This window comes from Wyeomyia smithii, chromosome 2, assembly GCF_029784165.1.
Source record: "Wyeomyia smithii strain HCP4-BCI-WySm-NY-G18 chromosome 2, ASM2978416v1, whole genome shotgun sequence".
Classification (NCBI taxonomy): domain Eukaryota; kingdom Metazoa; phylum Arthropoda; class Insecta; order Diptera; family Culicidae; genus Wyeomyia; species Wyeomyia smithii.
In genome coordinates, this window is record NC_073695.1 from 76,837,817 (window position 1) to 76,862,296 (window position 24,480).

The window sequence follows — 24,480 nt, forward strand, 5'->3', positions numbered from 1 at the left end:
ACCATTTGAATGTTCCCGGTATCGCTCGTGATTGAATTGTTCGAAATTAAGAGTCATTTCCTTTGTTTGGCTATTAATTGATTACGTCAAATTTCATATTTTATACTTCTATTACAACATCATTATTCTAGAACCCAAATAGTGAATACACATTTATTGGATTGAAGCGTTCATGTAAATCTATTTTTACAAAAGATAAGTTTGTATGAGAAAGGCTGGGTCTGACCGCTAGGTGGATTAATTTAGGTTTTTTAAACAATAGTTAAAGAATTAAATGTTTTCAATTATAAACTGTTGTCATTGATATTTTCCACCAATAAAACATATTATTGCAGCTTTGTGTACGAATATCCCAAAATTGTTAGATCCAAACTTCCGATGCATGTAAAATTTGATTCGAAGAAAAGCGTCTCTGATGTACGAGTAGAATGGGAAATAACAAACCACGTGTATCCTTCCACGAGCGGCGCTTTCGACGATGTGGGTGTAAGTCCTCCACCCACCGTGCGGAACCGTGCGACGTTGTTCAACAGGTTCAGTCTTCGCCACCGGTTTTCGACTCTTGCGAAAGTTCATGCCGACGAATGAAATGTTCGAAAATTCCGAACACCCACTATCACCATCATAACACCCTAACTGCCATGACTGGCATGAACCAGGGGTTTGTATACATCCGAATGAATTCGCAGAACACGGTGGATGAAAAACGTGGCGGCCAGTTGGGTGCCTGTGGTGGAATGTTTGGATACGAAAGAATGGCTTTCGCTTTAATTCTAACTAGCGGCTGACTGGTTCACACGAGGCTCAGCTGTTCGTTCGAATTTAGTCCTCAGCGGCAGGTCGGCAGTGAAGGATTACAACTGTGCGCGCGGAACATCGTGTATAGTTAAGTTCTAGTGCGGGAAAATTCTTCTTACACCGAAGTGTTCCAGTGAAGGTTTTCTTTTTGAAAACACCTCCAAGAGGTTTGTACATTGGTGGGCCATAAAGTGGTACAACGACAAAGTTTATGGTTAACATTTCGGTTTGATTTCGGTATGAGAATATCGGCTCGCAGGATACTTCCTCTTCTCGAAGAATGGTGCAGATTGTGATCGATATTTCGATTTAGTGACGATGTTAAATACTACGAGAAGCTTACGAAGAAGTGGCAAACCGTTATTATGACTATGGTGATGAGATTCTAAGTTCTTTCTCGTTCTGGAAGGATCGGAAACGTTTAAACGAGCAAAAGTGAATGCATAAGTAAGCGCCCGAGAGGGATAGCAGTCTTTGCTTTGTGTTACAAGGATTGGTGGAGAAGCGTGTCGGCTGGTGAATTCCATAAATAACCACAGGAGGGCGAGTAAAAAAGTTCTTAACTTTACACAGCCCCCGAAGAACCAATTTGTGTTCGCTTGATGTGCGTTACTAGCTGGTTGAATAGCCTTGAGCAGGATGAAATGGTCAATGAATTTCTAACCGTAGGAGAAAAAATGACCCTATACGCCCGATGGCTTCGTATTTCACCGCCAGGGGGCTCGTGTGTGCGTGTATATGCTTCGAAGAATATAATTTCTATGCGTATGAATAATTAATATGATAAGTCCAGATCGTTAATAGACAAACAGAGGCCCCCGACAAATGGCTAATTGTATGGGATTACGGAGGCCATTTAGTTCGGCGAGCAATTCAGTGTTCTGGTATATTAAATTGTTTGAATTTCGAGTTGACTGTACGTGAATTAGTGTTATAAAAAGTGTGGTGTGGGAAAAAATGGAAGAAAATCGATTGTAAATCGTAAGTGAATTATTTCAAGATCGGTTCAACGTGCCACAGGCTTCTAAACTTTTGGAAAAAAAGGCGTGGTAAGCACTTTTACTTCTAAACTTAGGTATGTTAAAGTAACTGCAACGTTTCCCAGATTAATTTGAATTTATACATAAATAATAATAACAGAGGATAGTCGATGGAGGTGAAAGCATTTCTAAAGTCACGCTTATCTTAAAAATTGCGCTTATTCGTCGTATCCAATAATCGATCAAGGATTTGCTTCTTTTATAGTGCCAGATTTTGATAAAAGTTCAATTCTATTGTTAGATCATATGAAGATTGTTTTTTGTGAAACCTATTCCAATATTTAGTTCACCGCATGCCTGCTAGCATATAAGATGGTATCAATTTCAACAAACGTCAATCAGATCTGGTGCACAAGCCTGGGGATAAAATGTTCGGAATATCTTCTCAAACCTTCAACAGGAATTCTAAGTATCTATTCCTCTTTCAGAATAATCGCAGATCGCATGTCAGAGCAAAATATTTTCCCGGGAAACAAATGTTTTTCATGCACAAACTCGAAGAATTTGGGCAAAGAGTTTTCTCACGAATGTAAAATGGTAGCTAGAATCAGATTCATTTTTACGATTTGGTTCATGAAGCTCGTTAAAAGTTTTTACGTTTTATTCAGTTGAAATTCGACCGTTAACCTTACTACGTGTGCTAGAATGAAAAGCTGGTCGAAAATCAATATGGGTTTACTCTGGATCTTGTTCTGCAGTTTTCTGGCGGTCACTTTGCGATGATTAAGCCTTGGGCTAAACGCCGGGGCTGATCGGAATAATTCAATCTCTTAACACCTTACCTTTTCGTGGGTACTGATGGAATCCTGCCAAATCGATTTTCCGCTCCACTCTCTAATAAGGTGACGTAGGACGGAACGGAAAAAGAGTGGGGTGAGTGGTAAGCAGCTTTTTCGAAGCCGATGTTATATTGTGCTTATTCAAACGCCACTGTGGTGAAAAATTTGAATAAGTAACCGAAAAAGAGAGCGTAAGTTATCCTAATAGAATTGACTAAAGCTCGATATTTTTTCAATCTGTCAAAACTGAATTTAATAATAATTTATTAGGTTGCTTATTGGCTGGGAGATAGATAAAAAATCTTGAAAGAAGTTTGATGCTCAAACAAGCTAGAAAAGTGTGAAGTAAAACTTGTAATTTCGGTTAGAGAAGCTCGTCAACCGCATAAAGCAAAGCAAAGCAAAGCAAAGCCTTGGTGCTACATTCCGTATCGGAATTCGACCTTCTGTTTTACTATACACAGACTTCGCAGCCAACTGTTAAGTGTACAGGACAATTGCGGGGCTAGCGCTACGATCCTACTGACACTAACAGTCTCTCCCGAGCCGTGACTCGAACATACGACGACTGGCTTGTTAGGCCAGCATCGTACCTCGAAACCAGCTGGGAGATCGTCAACCGCATAAAGTTACATCTAAATCGCTCCGCTGAGATGTATAGCGGGTCTTCTAGATAAGAAAAACTTTAAAAATCTTCGGGCTCTGGCCTGACATTTAGGTAGCACTTGCTCAGCATGACAGAACTTCCGAGAGGTCCATTAACAATTGATTATTAGCATCGAGGTAGTATTTTTTGTTGCTTTACTGTCTCCTCTCTTATCAGTTCTTGTCCCACGTAGCAATCAGCTTGTATTACGTCGCCTCCCGGAAGAGTTGTGGAATCAAAGTAAAATATTACAGGAGACATTTTTTTGACGCGCATCGTCTTTCATCATTGGTTCTTCCTTCGTATCTTCCGGAACGATACGATTTGCTATCTGTTTAATGTTTGTAATTCAATACTGATTTTTTTGCTGACTGTAATAAATTACATTTGATGTTTTATATCAAGACCTCACGAATCATATTTTTTTTAAACTGATGTGTTCAACAGTATTTGTTTCAAGTACCTATCTAATAATGGCTAGGACCCCGTAATCATTCTCCCGCGTTCACAATAATCGTGTACTAGATAAATGAATATAAATTTGGATCATTGAAGAAGAATATTTGTTATCTTAACATACGACAGTTTCGTAAAAGTAGGTGCGCAGGAATGTCATATAAAACAGTGACCGGTCGTGAAACTATTCGTGCATAAACTCGCTAGTCGCTATACTAGCCATATTCAATGTGTCTTTGCGCTGAATATTATTGGCAAAATAACAAAAATTTTAGGTCAACATTTGTTTTATTAAATAAATTACCACAGCAGAAACGAGCGATTCTCTATGAAACCAGACCACTAGGTGACAAAATCATGGTGACAAATTTGTTATAAAGGGGGTAGACAAAATGATAGAGACAGGAAAAATTTCGTCAATTTTTATTTACTTCAGTACCTGATGTTGAGGTTGAGGAATAGTTTATTCAGCAAAGTTGTAGAAGATTGAAAAATATGAAACTTTGTAGAACAAATAAAAACTCTATCTTTTTTGGTACAAAGTTATTAGTATATAACATGGAACTTACTCAAAAGTTAGTTGTTTGTACTTAACTTTTGTTAGTTGCATTTTACACGAAAGTATTGTTCAGAGGAATTCTTAGGGCACACAAAACACACATTTTTGCCAATGGCCATTATCTCCAGGACTTTTCCTTACAAAGTTATATCATATTTTAGCTTATTTTTTCGATAATTTAAAAAACGTATAGGTGAAAAAGGGGCAAGTGGAATCATTATAATACTTTTTCTGGAAGGCAAGCTGAAGTATTATAAACTCCTTTAGGTTTCATTTGTCCCAATTCACCCATATTAGAGTACGGCGAGCATATGTTACAGTAGGTGTTCATATATCCAAAATACTAACTTTTTGTGTTAAGAGATAGAGGAATGGTTAATTCGGCAAAGTTTTAGAACGTGCAAAAAAAGAAATTCCTATCTTCATTGGGTACAGAGTATTGTTTGTAAAAGTTACTTAAAAGTTAATTTTTTGCACTTAACTTTTGTTAGCCACATTTTACAAAAAATCGTTGTTCTAAAAAAGCATTTGGGCATACAAAACACATGTTTTGGTTGAAGGCCACACATTTTCAGGACTTTTCCTTACAAAGTTATAGCATGTTTTAGCTTATTTCTTCGATAAATTTAAGAATCATCATCATAATCACCTTTCTCTATCTGTCGTCATTATTTAAATGCAGGGTGTTAGGAAGCTCACTTCTGGCCAAAATTTAACTACTGCAGGGTTATTCATTTTTTCAAGGTTTCGGTTATGTTTGCCTTTAACGAGGGCTAGTACAAGAAGTTTAATAGCCAGTTCAATTCTGTTGATTTCCTTGGAAAGTTGAGAAAATTTCGTAGTGTCTTGAAAACGTCAAATTAAAGAGAATAAGAAACACTTAGAAAGGAACAAATGTGAAATCAAATGTTTTTTGAGAACTAAATTGCAATTTTCTCTCTGAAATGTGTGATAAACAGGGGTTTTGTTGTTAATCAAATTAAACATTGAAGTCTACTCCACAAGTTGCTGTTTGACACTAAGCATCTAACTTTTTTAGTTTATCTGCCAAAGCAAAGCCTTGGTGCTACACTCCGATTCGGAACTCGACCTTCTGTTTTATTATACACAGACTTCGCAGCCAACTGTTAAGTGTACAGGACAATTGCGGGGCTAGCGCTACGATCCTACTGACACTAACAGTCTCTCCCGAGCCGGGACTCGGCTTGTTAGGCCAGCATCGTACCTCGAGACCAGTTGGGAGGGTCGCTCCAGGATTAGATGCTTGGTGCCGAAAAACAACTTGTAGAATAGACTCCAATGGTTTTAACTCGGTCGAAAACAAAACCCATGTTTACTTTACATTTCCGAGAGAAAATTGCAGTGCAAAAAACTGCTTCTTACACTCTTTAATTCGACGTTTTTAAGATACTATTGAGCACGAAATTTTCTCAGCTTCCCATCGATACTAATAGAATTGAGCCTGTTATCATACTTCTTATGCTAGACATAGTTAAAGGCAAACATAACCGAAAACTTGAAAAAGTGAATAACTCTGCAGTAGGTAAATTTTGGCCATATGCATAGAAGGATTTTCTTTATCAAATAGGGTCCTCTATCGCCCCTTAAAGGATATTAAGTGGCTCCCGAACACCCTGTATATTGAAAGAGATTTCAATATTTCAAACCATTTCAAATGATAGTCCAGATAAATATTCAGAAAAAAAGTTTGCAAAGTTGCTTGGTTTAGCAAGGCAAACACACGTACAAAGTTTCAATAAGTTCTGCGGAGGTGCAGCTTGCCCAAGGAAAGTTGTACCCAAAAGGAAAAACGTGCCAAAAACACCCTTGACAGATTTTCAAGCTTTGGGTACCAATAAACTCGAAATGCATTCTAGTTTATTAGCAATATATGAAGCTAAAAGAAGCAAGATGTCAGAAATAGTTCTACGCGATGCTAAAATGTATATTTTGACACACACTCCTAAATTCCGGTGTATTTCCGGTGTCCGTTGGTCACGTCAAGTTCTCAAATTTTCATTTTTCGTAAAGTTCTGACCATTTAACCTTTTTAAGGCAGTGGCAACTATATTGCCACCAACAACTGTCGTTTTTTTCTGCTTGATAATTATGAGCTATGATCAGTGATCAGAAATAAACAATAAAATTTCATGACAATGTTTTAGCTTTGCCCGGTAAAGGGTTAAAAATTAACCAAATTTTGCCTGACTCAATTGTTTTGTTTGCCCCTGTAAATGCACATAGGTAGTTGTTATAAATAGAGAAAAACCTAAATTAATCCACCTAGCGGTCAGACCCAGCCTTTCTCATTTAAACTTGTTATTTGTAAAAATAGATTTACATGAACGCTTCAATCCAATAAATGTATATTCACTCTTTAGGTTCTAAAAAATTGATGTTGTAGTCTACATACATATAAAAATGCAGTCCGATCTGTCTGTCTGTCTGATCCATATAGGCTCGAAAACTACCGAACCGATCGACGTAAAAATATGTTTGTAGGGGTTTATGGTGCCAATAAAGGTTCCTATGATAGTTTGAGACCCCTCCCTTTTCTGGAAGGGAGGGGTTCCATACAAATGAAACACAAATTTCTGCACATCTCGAGAACTAACCAACTAAATGGAACCAAATTTGGCAGGTGAATGTTTTTAGAGGTAACAAATATGTGCATAATGGTTTGACACCTTTCCCTTTCCTATAAGGGAGGGGTCCCATACAAATGAAACATAAATTTAAAACGCACAGCTCAAGAACCAATGAAGAAAATACAACCAAATTCGGTATGTGAATGTTTTTAGAGGTAACAAATATGTCCATAATGGTTCGACGCCCCTCCCTCTTCTGGAAGCACATGTATCTGCACAAATTTCTGTACGTCTCGCGAATAATCAACTAAATAGAACCATGGTTTGGTAGGTAAATGTTTTTAGTGGTAAGAAATATGATCCATAATCGACCTCAGGCAACATTTTGGATTGTAAGATGGCAACATCCGGTTTCTGGAAAACAGCCAAAAATGGCCGATTTCCACCCAATATAATAATATCTGGATAAAGAAAGATACACAGGAGCTAAATTCGACCACAGATACCATTTTGAATTCTAAGATGGTGACTTCCGGTTTTGGAAAAACAGCGGCAAACGACCAAATACCACCCAATATGGGTATTTTCGGAATCGTAATGATGCACTGGAGCCACAAATCGGCTTCAGACACCATTATGCATTGTAGGATGGCAACTTGTGGTTTCTAGAAAACAGCCAAAAATGGCCGATTTCCGTCTAACATGAGTATCCCCGGATCTAGAATGATACACAGCAGCTGAAATCGACCGAAGACCCCATTTTGGATTCTAGATTGGCGACTACCGGTTCCTGGGAAACAGCAGAAATAATCGAATTACACCCAATATGGGTTTTTCTTCAACCAGAATGAAGCTCAGAGGCCAGAAATTATCTTAAATACCATTTTGAATTCCAAGATGGCGAATTCCGGTTTGTGAAAAAACAGCCTAAAATAACCAAATACCATCCAATATGAGTATCTCTGGAACCAGAATGATGCAATGAGCTAACAATAACAAATGACCAAAATATACTCAACATGGATATTTCCGTAATTGAGATGATGCCTTGAAACCAAACATTGACCCTTGACACCATCTTGAATTTAAAGACGACCACTGTTAATTTCTGGAAAACAACCAAAATAACTAAATACCTCCCAATATATAGTATTTCCGGTGTCAGATTGATGGCAGAAAATTTGCTGAAAATGACCGAATACCACCCAATATGAATATATTCAGAATTAGGGCGATGTACAGAAGCCAAAAGTCGAGGATGTTGTCATTTCGATAAAACCAATCATTTCAAACGATTTGTCTTTTGACTTTGATCATATCCTATGGCCGATTCGTCGTGCATTTGCAGACTTTAAACACATCGCAAGGAATCAATGAATTTGGAACGTTCAAATAGTACAAAACCACATTTAAATTATGTGGAGACCACATATGTCAATCAAAGCAGGTATAGTTTTAAATAGCCTTTGAATTTCTTTTCTTTCCATAACTTTTGAGCCACATATCAAATTGTTATGAAGTTTGTTATTTGTAAGTTTGAGAGATGACTCGTTCGTATGACACTAGTAATGTTCAAATAAGTCGTGTAATCTTTGAAATAATAGACTTTCGTTGTTTTATTGACAATTTAATACATAACGGTGGCTTAAGTTCAATTATAATCAAATGAAATGGGAACGTATAGGGCAGCCAAACTTTGAAACCACGTGTTCAATCATAATTCATCAGTTAACCTTTAACTAGCCCGCTCATCTGATAATAATATTGATCAAATCGGTTGTGTAGTTTCTGAGATAATGAAGTTTCGTGATTTTTTCATTTTGGTACTTTACAGACGAAGTTACAATCCGATTACAGTAAAATTCAATAGGGTGTTACGAGGCAGCTAGACTTATTAGTTGACACTAATTTTGTGGAAATCGGGTCAGCCATCTCTGAGAAAAATGAGTGAGTTCAAGTAGTCTTCGAAATATGTTCCTTTTCAAAGCTGGATTTCACATTTTTAAACATAACAGACAAAGTAATAGTCTGATTGCAAAACAAATCACTAGGGTCTTATGGGGCAACTAGACCTTCCATTTGACACTGATTTTATGAAAATCGGTTCAGCCATCTCTGAGAAACATGAGTGAGATTAAGTAATCTTTAAAACACGTTTCTTGTCATAACTTTTGAACTACGAGTTAAATCTTTATGAAATTCAAAAGTTAAGAGTATTTTAGGTAGCCTGTTCATTTTAAATCAATTTTGTTCAAATCGGTTGTGTAGTTTTCGAGTTAATGATATTTCATGATTTTTACATTTTGATACATAACCTCTTAACCAAGAATCCGATTACAATGAAATTTAATAGGGTCTTATGGGGCAATAAGACCTTTCAATTACAATTAATTTCATGAAAATCGGTTCAGCCATCTCTGAGAAAAGTGAGTGAGAATAAAAATCTGCACATACACACACACATACACACACACTCACACACATACACACACATATACAGAAAATGCTCAGCTCGTCGAGCTGAGTCGAGTGATATATGCCATTCGGCCCTTTGGAGCACTTTTATACTTTCGGTTTTGCAAGTGATTGCTATACCTTTCTAGGAGAAAGGCAAAAAGATAATTCCATTTTAGTATGATTGAAATTGTTGACCCCTTGGCGTGAAATAGTTTCTAGAGAAGTTTGAATTCTAGCAATTCGTGATGTTTTATTCAAGATATTTCTCTTAAATTCGTTATGAAACCTGCTACAAGTAGGTAGCACTTTTCTCTTGAGAAGAATGATAGGGCTTTCATTTGAAGTGATCACAATTTTGGCCGCCATCTTAGATTATATCAGAAAAATGCGACTTTGACAGTATTCGCAACTACCGATCTTCAATCTGAGATGATTTTTTTTCAGGTTTTCTAGAATAAACCTCACGTTTTAACTACTTATTCAAAATTACGTATAAAATTATGATGGTTGGCAATAAAACCTTAAAAATGGTAGAAAATAATAAATGACACTTAGGCGTCCCACGGCATTTTATTCATAGTTGAAGTTAGCTGCTAGGGGAATTGTGGGTAAAATGAACAGGGGTGGTATAATAGACAACCGTTCAAATCTCGACTATTACGTTGAAATATAGTACAAACTTCTTTGGCATCTTATCTAAGAGGCACTAGAAGCTATTTGAGACAAAGTATGCGACATGAAACAGTCAAACAGTCAAAATAATACCAAAAACAAAAAACACGTGTACATTCGTGGTGGTGATGTTATGTTTGGTCTACAAATAATAAGGTTTTCTCTAGTGTAAAACAGTATTTTATAACGATTTTTCTGCACATATATGTACTCAGACTACTAACCAGCAGGAATCATCAAAGGTTAGTAATTAAATGATTTTCTCGATATATTTAGGTATTTTCAATAATATGTGTGTGCGGGTAAAATGGACAGCCCATGGTGATGGTGAAAAAATTGTGTTAATTGCCATTAAAAAATCTAGATGCTTCGTGTTTATATCAGAAAAACGCAAAGGTAAACTCGGACCAATGAACAGATGACCGCGACTGACCGTACCGTTGAATGCGGAGTGTCCATAAAAAAAGCTTCCGCCATTTCTCAGTTTCTTGCGGATAAGGTCATATCAGTTTTAAAGTTGTTTATTTTCTAGCTCATCTGCGGTAGCTTAACGGAGCAGTGTTTACAATCAATTTTGCTTTAAAAAAAGAACAAACTTTGTTAGTGAGAGTGATCGTTACGCCCGATTTACTGGGGTTAGTATGTATACAATTTTTCTGGTGAGGGATATTTGGGTTGGGAGTTGAGTTTGTTTATAACTTAATTATTGTTATCGACTGATATCTTATTGCTAGTAACTATTATTTCCTTTAATATTATTGCTACTAGTATTGCTAGCTAGTAAACTATTATTTCTTTTAATATTATTGCACTGCGTATTCCGTTTGTTTGAATCTGGAAATTTTTCCTCTACGGGTACCGCTAAAGTCGAATCAGGTTGTCGTTTTTGTGTCTTCAGTATAAGCCATAAGCCATCAATTTTCGTGTAGTGGGATGATAAATCTAACAATTAGATAAAAGAGTTTAAATTTTGATGTCGGCGTTTTTCAGAAAGCTGTAAAGCTCTGACATGTACTGGAAATCTCCGCTTGCCAGGATGTCTCTAACGGGAACGTTTAGCTGTCTTCCTCGGGCCCGAAGGGAATCTGTTAGCTTGGACCTAACATCACAGAATTCGGAACACGACCAAACAACATGCTCAATGTCGTGGTAGCCATCACCACAAACACAGTGATTACTGTCTACAAGCCCTATACGAAAGAGATGCGTGTTTAACGTGTAGTGATTGGACATAAGTCTGGACATCACGCGAATGAAGTCGCGACCTACATCCAACCCCTTGAACCATGCTTTCGTCGATACCTTAGGAAAAATGGAATGTAGCCACCGTCCCAGTTCATCTGAGTTCCATAATGATTGCCAGCTATTGAGTGTTCTCTGACGCAAAATGCTGTAAAATTCATCGTAAGCAATTGGTCTTTCATAAATATCGCCATCAATAGCACCCACCTTAGCTAAAGAGTCAGCCTTCTCATTGCCCGGAATGGAACAATGAGAAGGGACCCACGCTAAGGTAACCCGGTAATTTTTATCTGTTAAAGCACTTAAGAACCGTCGTATTTTCCCCAGGAAATACGGGGTGTGCTTCACAGTCTTCATCGATCGCAGAGCCTCTATGGCACTGAGACTGTCTGTGAAGATGAAGTAGTGGTCTATGGGTAGGGTTTCGATGATCCCAAGGGAGTACTGAATAGCAGCAAGTTCTGCGGTGTACACGGAAGCAGGAGCATCGAGTTTGTAGGAGGCGGTAAAATTTTCGTGGAAAACACCGAAGCCAGTGGACTCATCTAGATTAGATCCGTCAGTGAAAAACCTTTTATCACAACTAACATGTTTGAACTTATTGGAAAAAATCTTAGGGATCTCTTGCGGTCGTAATTGATCCGGGATACCAATAGTGTCTTCTTTCATGGTGGTGTCGAAGAATATAGCATTATTTGAAGTATTTAAAGGTGCGACATTGGAGGAATCGTATGAAGAAGGATTAATGTCTTGAGCCATATAGTCAAAATATAAAGTCATAAATCTGGATTGAGATTGAAGGTCGACCAACCTCTCGAAATTTTCAATTACTAATGGGTTCATGATCGTGCATCGAATAAGTATCCGGTAAGAGAGATTCCAAAAGCGATGTTTCAACGGAAGAATACCCGCTAGCACTTCAAGACTCATCGTATGGGTCGACTGCATGCAGCCCAAGGCAATACGCAAACAACGATATTGTATTCTTTCTAGTTTTATAATGTGTGTTTTCGCAGCGGAGCGAAAGCAGAAACAACCGTATTCAAGAACTGACAGTATCGTTGTTTGGTATAACCTTAAAAGGTCTCCTGGGTGGGCACCCCACCAGGTTCCGGTAATCGTACAAAGAAAATTAATCCTCTGTTGGCATTTTTGTGTCAGATACCTAGTATGACAAGCCCAGGTGCATTTAGAGTCGAACCAGACCCCGAGATATTTAGCGACTAAAACCTGAGAGATCGTTTTACCCGTTAGTAGGAGCTGCAGCTGAGCTGGGTTATGCTTCCTAGAAAAAACGACCAACTCAGTTTTCTCCGGAGAGAATTCGATACCCAGCTTAAGAGCCCATTCAGACAAATTGTCTAAAGTATCTTGCAATGGTCCTTGCAGATCGCTAGCCTCGCTACCAGTAATGGATACAACGCTATCGTCCGCAAGTTGCCGTAGCGTGCATGAATTGGCAATACATTCATCGATGTCATTAACGTAAAAATTATATAAGAGAGGGCTTAAACATGAGCCCTGGGGAAGACCCATGTAACTAATGCGGGAAGTTGTCGAATCACCATGTGAGAAATACATATGCTTGTCTGACAACAAATTGAGCAAAAAATTATTTAAATTTGGTGAAAGTCCCTGCGAATGAAGTTTCTCGGTTAAAACTTCTACAGAGACAGAGTCAAAAGCCCCCTTAATGTCCAAAAATGCAGAAGCCATTTGCTCTTTTCGAGCAAAGGCGAGTTGAATTTCAGTAGAAAGCAACGCTAGGCAATCATTCGTCCCTTTGCCCCGGCGAAAGCCAAATTGAGTATCTGAAAGTAAACCGTTTGTTTCGACCCATTTGTCTAACCGTAAGAGGATCATTTTCTCCATTAATTTCCGGAGGCAAGAGAGCATAGCAATCGGCCTATAAGAATTGTGATCAGAGGCAGGTTTTCCGGGTTTTTGAATAGCAATGACTTTTATCTCCCTCCAGTCGTGCGGAACAATGTTTAGCTCAAGAAACTTGTTGAACAAGTTCAACAAGCGTCTTTTTGCAGAATCGGGTAGATTCTTCAGCAAGTTGAATTTTATTCTATCCAACCCTGGAGCTTTATTGTTGCACGAAAGGAGAGCCATCGAAAATTCCAACATCGAAAATGGGGGCTCTTCCGTAGTTACTGAAAACGCGTCGCGAAAAATCTTCTGTTCCGGAACAGAGTCCGGGCAGACCTTTTTGGCAAAATCGAGTATCCAGCGATCTGAATACTCCTCGCTCTCATTCGAAACGTTACGATTCCGCATGCGCCTGGCGGTATCCCAAAGAGTGCTCATCGCTGTTTCCCTTGATAACGCGTTTACGAAGCGCCGCCAGTATCCGCGTTTTTTCGCTTTCATTAAGCTCTTCATCTGCCTGTCCAGTATCTCGTACCTTCGAAGCAGCTTAACCGAGCCATACTTTCGGTAGTCCTTATATGCCGAGGACCTTCGCGCGTACAGTTCAGAGCACTCTTTGTCCCACCACTTGGTAGGAGGACGCCGTCTAATTGTTGTCCCGGGTATTGGTTTCGTCTGAGCTTGAGTCGCGGCGTCGATAATCAAGCCAGAAAGGAACGCGTATTCTTCCTCCGGAGGAAGTTCCTCGTGAGACTCGAGATTTTCCGCTATGAAAGTCTCATAACGCTTCCAATCAATGTTACGTGTGAGGTCGTATGACATATTGATTGGATTCGCGGGAGTTGAACCATTAGCAATTGAAATAACGATTGGAAGATGATCACTACCGTGAGGATCATTGATTACTTTCCACTGGCAATCTAACGCTAGTGATGTCGAGCAAAGGGATAGGTCTAGCACGCTTTCACGTGCTGGAGGATTAGGTACACGTGTCGCTTCCCCAGTATTCAAAAGTGTCATATTGAAGTCGTCGATCAAGTTACAAATTAAAGAAGATCGGGCGTCGTCGTATTGCGATCCCCATTGCAGACAGTGGGAGTTAAAATCTCCCAAAATCAAAAAAGGTGCGGGAAGCAATTCTGCTATGTCAGAAAGTTGCCTCTGTTCAATCCGCACGGATGGAGGAATATATATCGAAGCAATGCAAAGGTCTTTTCCATTCATATTTGTTTGAATGGCAACGACTTCAATGTTCGAGATCCGAGGGAGGTTGATTCTAAAAAAGGAGTAGCACTTTCTGATCCCTAAAAGTACCCCTCCACCATGTGAGTCTCGGTCTCGACGGATTATGTTAAAATCGTGGAAATTGGGTTGATTATTTGAATTTAGGAAAGTTTCACAAAGCGCAAAAGCGTCACAATTATAAGTGTTTATTAAATGAGAAAATAAATCGAGTTTGGGGATGATACTTCTGCAATTCCACTGTAATACAGTGATAAAACTCCTAACCTCTTTCGCCGTCTTAGTCATCGAAAGATATGATAGCTGAAATGAGGGGCCAAGTTGCTGCTAGTTGTTTCAAGAATGTTTTCACTGTAGGGAGGAGGGCAAGAAGAATGTTTCTAAGGGGATCTGTTATGTTGAATGTTTTGAATATCCAGTCCACAATATCAGAGAAATTTATAAACCCTGTTTCTTTTTTATCCTCTGATCGAGAAATGGGTGCACGAGGGGTTTTTGGTGCCCCAGGAAGCGGTGGGTACTCCTGGTTAGATTTGAAATTAAAACCGGGAGGTACTTGCTTCGGTTTTTCTTCACCGCTTCTTTTTTGCGTAGGTTTATTGGTCATTCCGCTAGGGGTTATCTTACGACCTTTGCGAGAAAGATTAGGAGAGTTTACTATTCTCCTCTTCCTAGATCCTTCTGGCATGGCATAAGAACACCCTTCGACGGGATCGTCAGATGTACCCTCATCGGTTGGCAAAAAGGAAAAGATGTTTCCTGTCGAGGGTGGCTCAGCCCTCTTAAGCATTTCTGCAAAAGAGCGCTTTGATCGTTCCTTGAGGGAACGCTTTATTTTCTCCTCGCGCTGTTTGTACGCGGGACATGCCGAAAGGTCATGCCGAGTTCCCTCGCAGTAAAGACACTTTTCAGTATCCTCACTGCAAGTGGTCTCAGCATGATTGCCTCCGCACTTGCTGCAGCGTGCCTTGTTGCAACAGTAGGTGGCTGTGTGACCTAACTGCTTGCAGTTATGGCAGTGCATGACCCGCGGTACAAACAGGCGTACAGGTAGACGAACCTTATGCAAAAGGATATAGTTCGGCAGTGCAGATCCGGCAAATGTTACCCGAAAGGAATCCGAAGGAAAGAATTTCTTCTTTCCTTCATCGATGGACACTGAATGCAATTGCTTGACATCCAATATCTTTACATCTTGCATCATTGGGTTCTTGAAACAGCCAACCCCATGACGCAAAATGTCATCGACAGTGAGATTCCCTTCGGTCACAACACCGTCGATCTCTACATCCTTGGCAGGGATGTACACGCGATACTCTCTCGTGAAGAGCTCGCAGCAAGCAATTGCGTTTGCTTGCTTCAAGCTATTCACGACAACTCGCAGTTTGTTCGGCCTCACCTTGGTGATTTCGGTTACGTCCGAAAACCGTTCTGTCAGGTCCTTGCCAATGCGCAAAACATTCAATGGTTTCTTTATGGGCCGGAAGTAGACAGCGTACGGGCCCTTAAATTCATCCGGGTAAGCTTTTATACGAACGTTAGCTAACACGTTCGGATTTGGTGGACTAGGTGCAGGGGATGGCAGTGGAGATGGAAGCGGGGAGCTGCGGGGTGATATTTCAATCACCTCTCCATTCGTTTCAACGTCTAGGAACAATCCCACCTGCATGTTGTCCATATCGTTCATGTTTGCGGGAGCAATATGCTCTACCGCACACTAACGGTAAACAACCGTGTATAAATGGGGTACCAAGTTAAGGTGATTAAATGAAAAAACAATTTGTCCAAGTAAAATGAATTAAAATTTAAAAAAAGTCACTCGTATAAATGGGCAAAGAATAAATAAATAAAAATAATAAAAACAGAATACTTCACCGAATATCCAGGTCGGTTTTTTTTTCAGCTGCCGTGTCCTACACGCAACCTTGTGGATGTCAGAGGATGATCACTATCCAGTAGCTGATCCGTACTGTTAGCGGGGTATCCAGATCCCGGCGGTGAGGAGAGGGGATTTGCTTCTGCTGCTATCGGTGTCAGCAGCTGCTTCTCGGTGCTGGTAGCGGGGTATCCAGCACCCGCCGCTGCGGGGAAGTTGAACTGCTTCTAATGTGCAGGCTATTGTCACCACAGCACAAAACGAACCGAAAAAAAGCACCGTACAGTATTTCGTGTGGTTTATTGTTAAGTGCGAGTCGTAGCTAACTGAAAAAATAACGTCTATTCGCCACGAAAGCAGAAACGGCACTGGATAAGGTCATATATTGTAATTAATTCTACGACAAACGGTGAAAATTGAACTGTTGGTGAATGCATAAGTGTGCCACGTGATATTGAACAACATTTTACTATCTGTAAAGGGATAATTAATGTTCACGCCCAAGGTGTTCATAGTACCACCTCCCTATGTTCATTTTACCCACACGTGTCCATTTTACCTCCAAAAAACTGCTGTCAAAAATGCTCATGAAAACTACGAAAAATACTATATTTGAGTACTTCTTCTTATTTTTTGTATCTACCATTAGTGGCTCAGTTGACGTGCACTATCGACTCATAATTGTAGTGTTAAACTGTGGAGGAAATTGGGAAATGGCTTAGGGTGTCCATTCTATCACCCCTTCCCCTACGCACTTTCAGTTGAGAAATGAATGAAGTTACTGAATACACAGTCCTCAAACCAATTCTTCTAATTCGAAACGGCTTCTTATGAGTAATTTTTATGGTTCAGCTTGTTTGTAATACAGTCAAAGAACGGCTTGTTAAGAAATGATTTCTACTTTCATTGTGCATGCTTCAATTCAAATTCAGTTAACATGATTCCTTTAAAGTTTCAAATTTGCTCGTAAAAATAGAGCCTTAGCTTTCGGTGAAGGCTGAGTATATTTGGGAAAAATATTCTGGTTTAACACCAATTGTTTTAAAATGTTTTTTGAGTAACAGTTCTTGAAATACTGCAAGTACAAAAATTGGTACTAAATTTTGTTTTTTTTTTTATATTTTAGTTTTATAATAATATTATTTTGAATGGAAATCTTTTAGCAACTTTTGAAACTTATCACAAGATTAGGAATGTTTTCTGCAGGAAAAATTTGTGTACACTTCTGAAACTTTTATATATATATATATATATATATATATATATATATATATATATATATATATATATATATATATATATATATATATATATATATATATATATATATATATATATATATATATATATATATATATATATATATATATATATATATATATATATATATATATATATATATATACAAATGGATTGAGAGAAAACTGCAAAAACAGTCTCCAAACTTTTTTACTGCAAACTAGCCATTCCAGTTGAATTGTCCTGAAAACGCTGAAGTCTGAAACACGTATAATTTGCAATATATATATATATATATATATATATATATATATATATATATATATATATATATATATATATATATATATATATATATATATATATATATATATATATATCGGGCGACTTCAACGCTTGGGCTGTTGAGTGGGGAAGCCGCCGCACGAACCAGAGGGGTCAGATCTTGTTGGAAGCTTTGGCAAAGCTCAACCTAGATCTGGCCAACGTTGGAACCAAGTGTACATTCAGCAGAAATGGTGCGGAGTCGATCATCGACGTGACGTTCTCCAGCCCAGGACTGATCGTGAACTGGAGGGTAGACGATGGCTACACCTATAGTGACCACCAGTCGGTCTGCTATAGCGTAGTTCAGAACGTGAGGCGGCAGGCGACGGGTAGAGCCAATACTCCGACCGTCCGCGGGTGGAAGACATCGCATTTCGATGCCGAGGTATTTGCAGAAGCAATGAGAAGAGAGCGCGAGGGGGGCAGTTGGCTCCGCCCGAGTGCTGACCAATTAGTTGCCACATTATCGCGGGCGTGCGACGCCACCATGCCTAGGACCCGCCAACCTAGGAATGGTAAGTCACCGGTATACTGGTGGACCGACGCGATAGCGGACCTCCGTAGCGCGTGCCTCCGTGCAAGACGGATGTTGCAACGTGCACGTACCGATGCACAGAGGGTAGAGCGCCGTGTAGTATTCGGATCTGCAAGATCGGCGCTTAAAAGTGCGATAAAGGCGAGCAAAAGGGCCTGCTTCGATAGGCTATGCGCGAGTGCCAATACGAATCCGTGGGGCAACGCCTACAGAGTCGTAATGGCGAAGACCAAAGGCGTGTTGGCGCCTGCAGAGCGATCACCAGCGATGCTGGAGCGTATCATCGAGGGACTCTTTCCACGACACGAGCCAAATCCTTGGCCTCCGGTTGCTGAGTCTCACGTCCGACGTTCCAGTATCTCAGACACAGACCAGGGATGGTCGGCCAACCTGCCGGGCATCCAATCCGTGAGAGACGGCAGCCGTGCACAGGTTGTGGAGGAGGTAAGGGTTACGAATGAGGAACTCATCGTGATCGCCAACTCCCTAAAGGTGAGCAAGGCACCGGGACCGGATGGAATCCCGAACTTGGCCATCAGGACGGCCATGAAAGTGGCCCCCGATCTATTTCGAGCAGTCATGCAGAAGTGCCTGGATGACTGCCTCTTTCCGGACAGGTGGAAGCGACAGAGATTGGTGCTGTTGCCGAAGGCTGGGAAACCGCCAGGGGACCCATCGGCATACAGACCTATCTGTCTGCTGGACACTACGGGCAAGGTGCTTGAGAGGATTATCCTCAACAGACTGGTGAAGTACACAGAGGGTGTAAACGGTCTGGCAAGTAACCAGTTCGGCTTCCGGAAAGGTAGATCCACGCTGGATGCTATTCTCTCTGTCACCAAGACGGCAGAGGTAGCACTCCAGCGTAAGAGTTGGGGCATTCGCTATTGCGCAATCGTCACGCTTGACGTGAAGAATGCATTCAATAGCGCCAGTTGGGACTCCATAGCGCTCGCGCTTAGGAGCATCCACGTACCGGTGTCGTTGTACAAGATTTTGGAAAATTATTTCCAGAATCGGGTACTAGTTTACAACACGGAGGAGGGTCAGAAGTGCGTCCCAATCACCGCAGGGGTACCGCAAGGTTCCATCCTGGGCCCGGTGTTGTGGAATGTCATGTATGACGGGGTGTTGAAACTAAAGTTCCCTGTAGGGGTTGTGATCGTCGGTTTCGCAGACGACATCACGCTAGAGGTCTACGGCGAGTCGATCGAAGAGGTCGAGTTGACGGCCGCGCACTGCATACGCAAGGTCGAAGACTGGATGCACTCTAGGAAACTGGAGTTAGCGCAAAACGGAGGTTACGGTTGTGAACAACCGCAAATTAGAGCAACAGGCGGTGGTCAGAATCGGTGACTGCACCATTACCTCAAGGCGTTCCTTGAAGCTCTTGGGGGTTATGGTTGACGATAAGCTCACATTTAAGAGTCACGTCGACTATGGCTGTAAGAGGGCTTCAACGGCCGCTGCAGGACTATCTCGAATGATGTCCAATAGCTCAGCGGTATATGGCAGCAAGCGTAAACTTCTTGCCAGCGTGGTTTCGTCCATACTTAGGTATGGTGGGCCAGCGTGGTCCAAAGCGTTAGGTACCAACAGTCATCGTCGAAAACTGGAAAGTACCTACAGGCTCATGTGCCTGAGGGTTGTGAGCGCGTACCGTACAGTGTCATACGACGCAATCTGCGTCCTTTCCGGCATGATGCCTATCAGCATAGCCATTAAGGAGGACGTAGAATGCTTCGATCAACGTGACACAAGGGGTATACGAGGCACCAGAAGGTCATTCTCGATGATCAGATGGCAGCAGGAATGGTCCAATTCCGCAAAGGGTAGATGGACGCATCGACTTATTCCGGACGTATCCGGATGGGTCGGGAGGCGCCATGGAGAAGTTAACTTCCACTTGACACAGATTCTGTCAGGTCATGGTTGCTTCAGGCAGTATCTACACAGATTCGGGCATGCGGGGTCCCCCATGTGTCCCGAGTGCGCGGATGCGGAAGAAACTGCTGAGCATGTTAAGTTAGCAAAGAGATCTATAGAACCAAGAGGGTGCACAGAGCACAAAAGCCGCTCCCCGAAGCAATACCTAGCGGTGGTCCCGGGGAGTATTATGGGCTGGAGACTGGAGGGGTTTTAGTGGGTCCGGTCACTGATTCAAACCAACCCCACACTCCCTGAGGTTGGTCACCTCAGGGGTTTGGATGCAAATTTCCCCTCCACCTGAAAAAAAAAAAAAAAAAAAAAAAAAAAAAAAAAATATATATATATATATATATATATATATATATATATATATATATATATATATATATATATATATATATATATATATATATATATATATATATATATATATATATATATATATATATATATATATATATATATCTGCCGTGTTTCATCGGTTTGACACTATCAGCGTGTTTGTATACTTCGTACAGCTCGTGATTCATGCGCCTGCGCCACAACCCATTCTCTAGTTTGCCTCCGAGTATTGATCGCAGGATTCTACGCTCGAAGACCCCAAGCACTCGTCGATCGGCCTCCTTCCACGTCCACGATACATGTCCGTAAAGCGCCACCGAGAGAATCAGAGTCCTATAAAGCGCAAGTTTCGTATGGATCTGTAGGCTGCGGGACCTGAGCTTGCTACGCAATCCGTAATAAGCCCTATTCGCTGCCGCAATCCGTCTCTTCACCTCGCGGCTCACCTCGTTGTCACATGTCACGAGAGTACCAAGTTAAACAAATTCGTCGACCACTTCGAAAATATCCCCATCCATCTCCACAACAGTACCGCAGAACTACCACGCTCTCTGCCAGCCACCAAGTACTTCGTTTTGGCAGTGTCTATGGTGAGTCCAATTCTCGCAGCTTCACTTTTGAGAGCCGTAAAGGCCTCCTCAACAGCTCTACGGTTAACACCAATTATATCAATGTCGTGAGACTTCGTGATGATGGTGCCGTTCCTTTGCACACCTGCCCATCGTATTGCACCTTCTCACGAACCAGTGTGAGGTGATTGAAGGGTGGAAGCAGTACTCCGACATTACGATGTAGCAGAGGACGACAGCGGAGTGGAAGTAAAACTCGGTGTACGCGCAGATGACGACAGCATTCCAGCCCCTAACCTCCAGGAGGTTAAAGAGGAGATCGGCTGACTGAAAAACAACAAAGCAGCTGGAGTTGACCAACTCCCCAGCGAGCTGTTGAAACACTGTGGCCATGGTGAACTACTGGCTAAGGCACTACTCTGGGTTATTACCAAGAGTTGGGAGGAGGAGTGGATGGAGGTTACAATGTGCCTCATCTACAAAAAGGGCGACAAGTTAGATTGTTGCAACTACCGTCCGTTTGCCACCGTTGGGTGTCCGCGCCACTACAGAAATGTCGTAAATATAACGCGCCCGCACACCATTTGTTCAACGACTTTAAATCGGCGTACGACACAACCCATCGAAATCAGATGGAATGGCAGATGGCATGGCAGATTTTGTACGATTACGGTTTTCCGGATAAACGATTGGTCAAGTTGACGATGGATCGGGTGATGTGCGTAGTCCGAGTTTCGGGGCACTCTCGGGTCCCTTAAAATCCCGACAAGGATTACGGCAAGGTTCATTGTTTATTGTTGCTTGTTATTTAATGTCACTTTGAAAAGTGTAATACAAAGAGCGGGGGCGACACGAGTGGCGCGATATTCAGGAGGTCCGTTCAGCTTTTTGGCTTCGGCTATGACATCGACATCGTAGCATGAACCCTTGAGAAAATGACGAGGACGTACATCAGACTGAAGGCTGAAGCCGGACGAATTGGACTAGCCATAAACGCATCGAAGACTAAGTACATGAGTGGAAAAGATAGTATAAACCTCCCACCACGAATTCATATTAGTGGTGATGAAATCGAGGTGGTAGACGAGTTCGTGTTCCTGGGCTCACTGGAGACTGCTGACAATACCAGTAGCTTCGTCGCCGCCTTATGGCAAAAAATCGTGTCTACTCTGGACTCCGAAGGATGCTCCGCTCGAAAAAAATCCGCCGCCGGACGAAGTTGGCCATCTACAAAACACTAATTAGACCGGTAATTCTCGCGGAGAACCAACGTGCCCTCGGGGTTTTCGAAAGGAAAGTGCTGCGTACCATCTGTGGTGGAGAGCAGATATAAGGTGGATCAGGACGGTGGCGGATGAATCACGGGTCGTCGGGAATGTCGAACGGTCGCCCGGTGAAAATAATTCTAAACTCAAAGTTAAGTCTGAAGTTGTGTAATATCTGTAGTATAAAGTTGATCCTGCCTGTGGAGAACTCTGTTACTGCTCGCTATCGTCGTTAGTTTCTGTTACTTAGCAGAGGTGTTCGCCGAAGCAGAGCTGGTGCTGTCGTTGCCTTCATCAGGGTAGGAGTTCTGGTTCACTTTCTTCATAAAAACTCAACACAACGTAGGGTAACCGCCAAGAAAATTTTTCCCATTTTCAAATCAGTTTTTCATATGGAATACATTTCAAAATCACCTTAGAAATCTAACTTGGATAACTTGAGCACGCATATAGCAGAGTGCATGTTCGCGATGAAAGCATCCGGATTACATATTTAATAAGAATCAGCATGAATCAAGCAAAAATAAAATTGCTCGTTATCACCCTATATGGATACCTTTCAGGTTTCCTTGTGCTACTCGGTTGTTGCATTTTAACTTACCGCCAATAGAGTGACGTCCGAATGTTAAGGTCGTTGTGTGGTAGATGAACATAATAATGATAACAACAGCTTCTTGGCGTAATAGCTTGCGTTCTTCAGATTTTCGCTCAGCAATCTGATGCTGTCTATAATGAATACTTCATAATTTTTTCTTCAAAATGTGGTCAAGATCTTTCAAGATGTCTTTTCGTTAGTTCGAAAAATTTCCAGACATGAAGTTTTTTTTTATTAAACTGAGAATGTCACCAAAAGAAATCGATTCTTGGTTAAACAGTCAGGGAATTATTTATGAGACCTTCTCTAAGACCTTTCTTTCTTTTCTGTGTAAAATGGAAAACGAATGCACCCAACGATGCAAAGAAATACTACACAGTAGACATCACAGCGAAGTAAGATGAAATGGTTAGATTTCCTACCAAGTTTCTTAACTCATTAATAAATGAGTTTTCGTTTCTACAAAGTTTTCAAATATCATTAGACAGGACACAAATAACAGTTGCCTTGTTGTTCATAAACATGCTTGAAAATTTGCAATAGAGCATTGAAATAACTATTCAGGTTGAATGCCTCCTTCTACATCAATTCATTGCAACAACAACAAAAATTTGATATTACTGCACAACGTACTCGTACGATTTCATTAGATCGTATTCCCTCGAGTGTGCTACAACGAAATAGTATTTATTTAGAAACATAATGCAGTAAAACACCGAACCGACTGCTTCATTGAAATGTTAAACATTTCGTGAATCTGATTTTGCTACTTCTGGATAGAGAGATGAGACACTGTATAAATTTCGTAGCCCAATACCAGCTCAAGTTTTCATCTCGCCTCTGACAGATGATAAGCACGAGCACATAAACCACTCAAGCAGTTTGTCCTACGTGAAATTGATGAACGGTTCCCGTGTACAAGCAGTGGAAAACAACTTCCAAACTCAATTTATTTTTCTTTATAGCATGCTGCCTGTAGCTAGCTTTTGATTCCGCGTGTGTTCGAAAATTCGTATTATAAGTCAAAACCTGGTTTGCTCGGTGTTACGATTTTTCCACCTTCGATTTCACTGGCACAAACCAACTGACCGGATTCTCGGGATCAAAAACTAAGTTAATATTACAACTTTTCTATGCTTCATATAGCGAGCTTGCTGTGTAAAATTACTCGAAACGTAAGATGGTTCCGAGAAACGGTGTCAGTACCGCTACCGAGTGATTTGATGTTGGCTGGTATCTATTGAACTTTCATCATCTCTCTGTTAACGTGTAAGTGAGTGTAAGGGACGTGTAAAAAAAAAAAGATATATGACAAAAAGTATCACCAGTGATTACTGCAGCTCAGAAAAAAACTAACTTGTTAGCAAGTTGGCAATTCAATTAAACTTTGCTTCAATACAGCTCGGATAGCGTGGAACAGTGTGTTACTTATTGGTTGTTTGTCTGGTT

At 40.8% G+C, this 24,480-nt stretch overlaps 1 protein-coding gene across 4 annotated transcripts in view; it reads left to right on the forward strand.

The window, feature by feature from the left end:
* The first annotated feature begins 838 nt into the window (after nt 1-838).
* Nucleotides 839-24,480, forward strand: part of LOC129725096 (potassium voltage-gated channel subfamily KQT member 1-like) — a 612,086-nt gene continuing 588,444 nt past the window's right edge. For 2 of the 4 annotated variants that reach the window (XM_055680531.1, XM_055680530.1), the window contains exon 1: nt 839-1,847. The gene's annotated coding sequence lies outside the window, so the exon portion shown is untranslated. Of the gene's footprint in view, nt 1,874-24,480 lie in introns of all 4 variants that reach the window. The other 2 variants (XM_055680533.1, XM_055680534.1) reach the window with 2 other exon arrangements.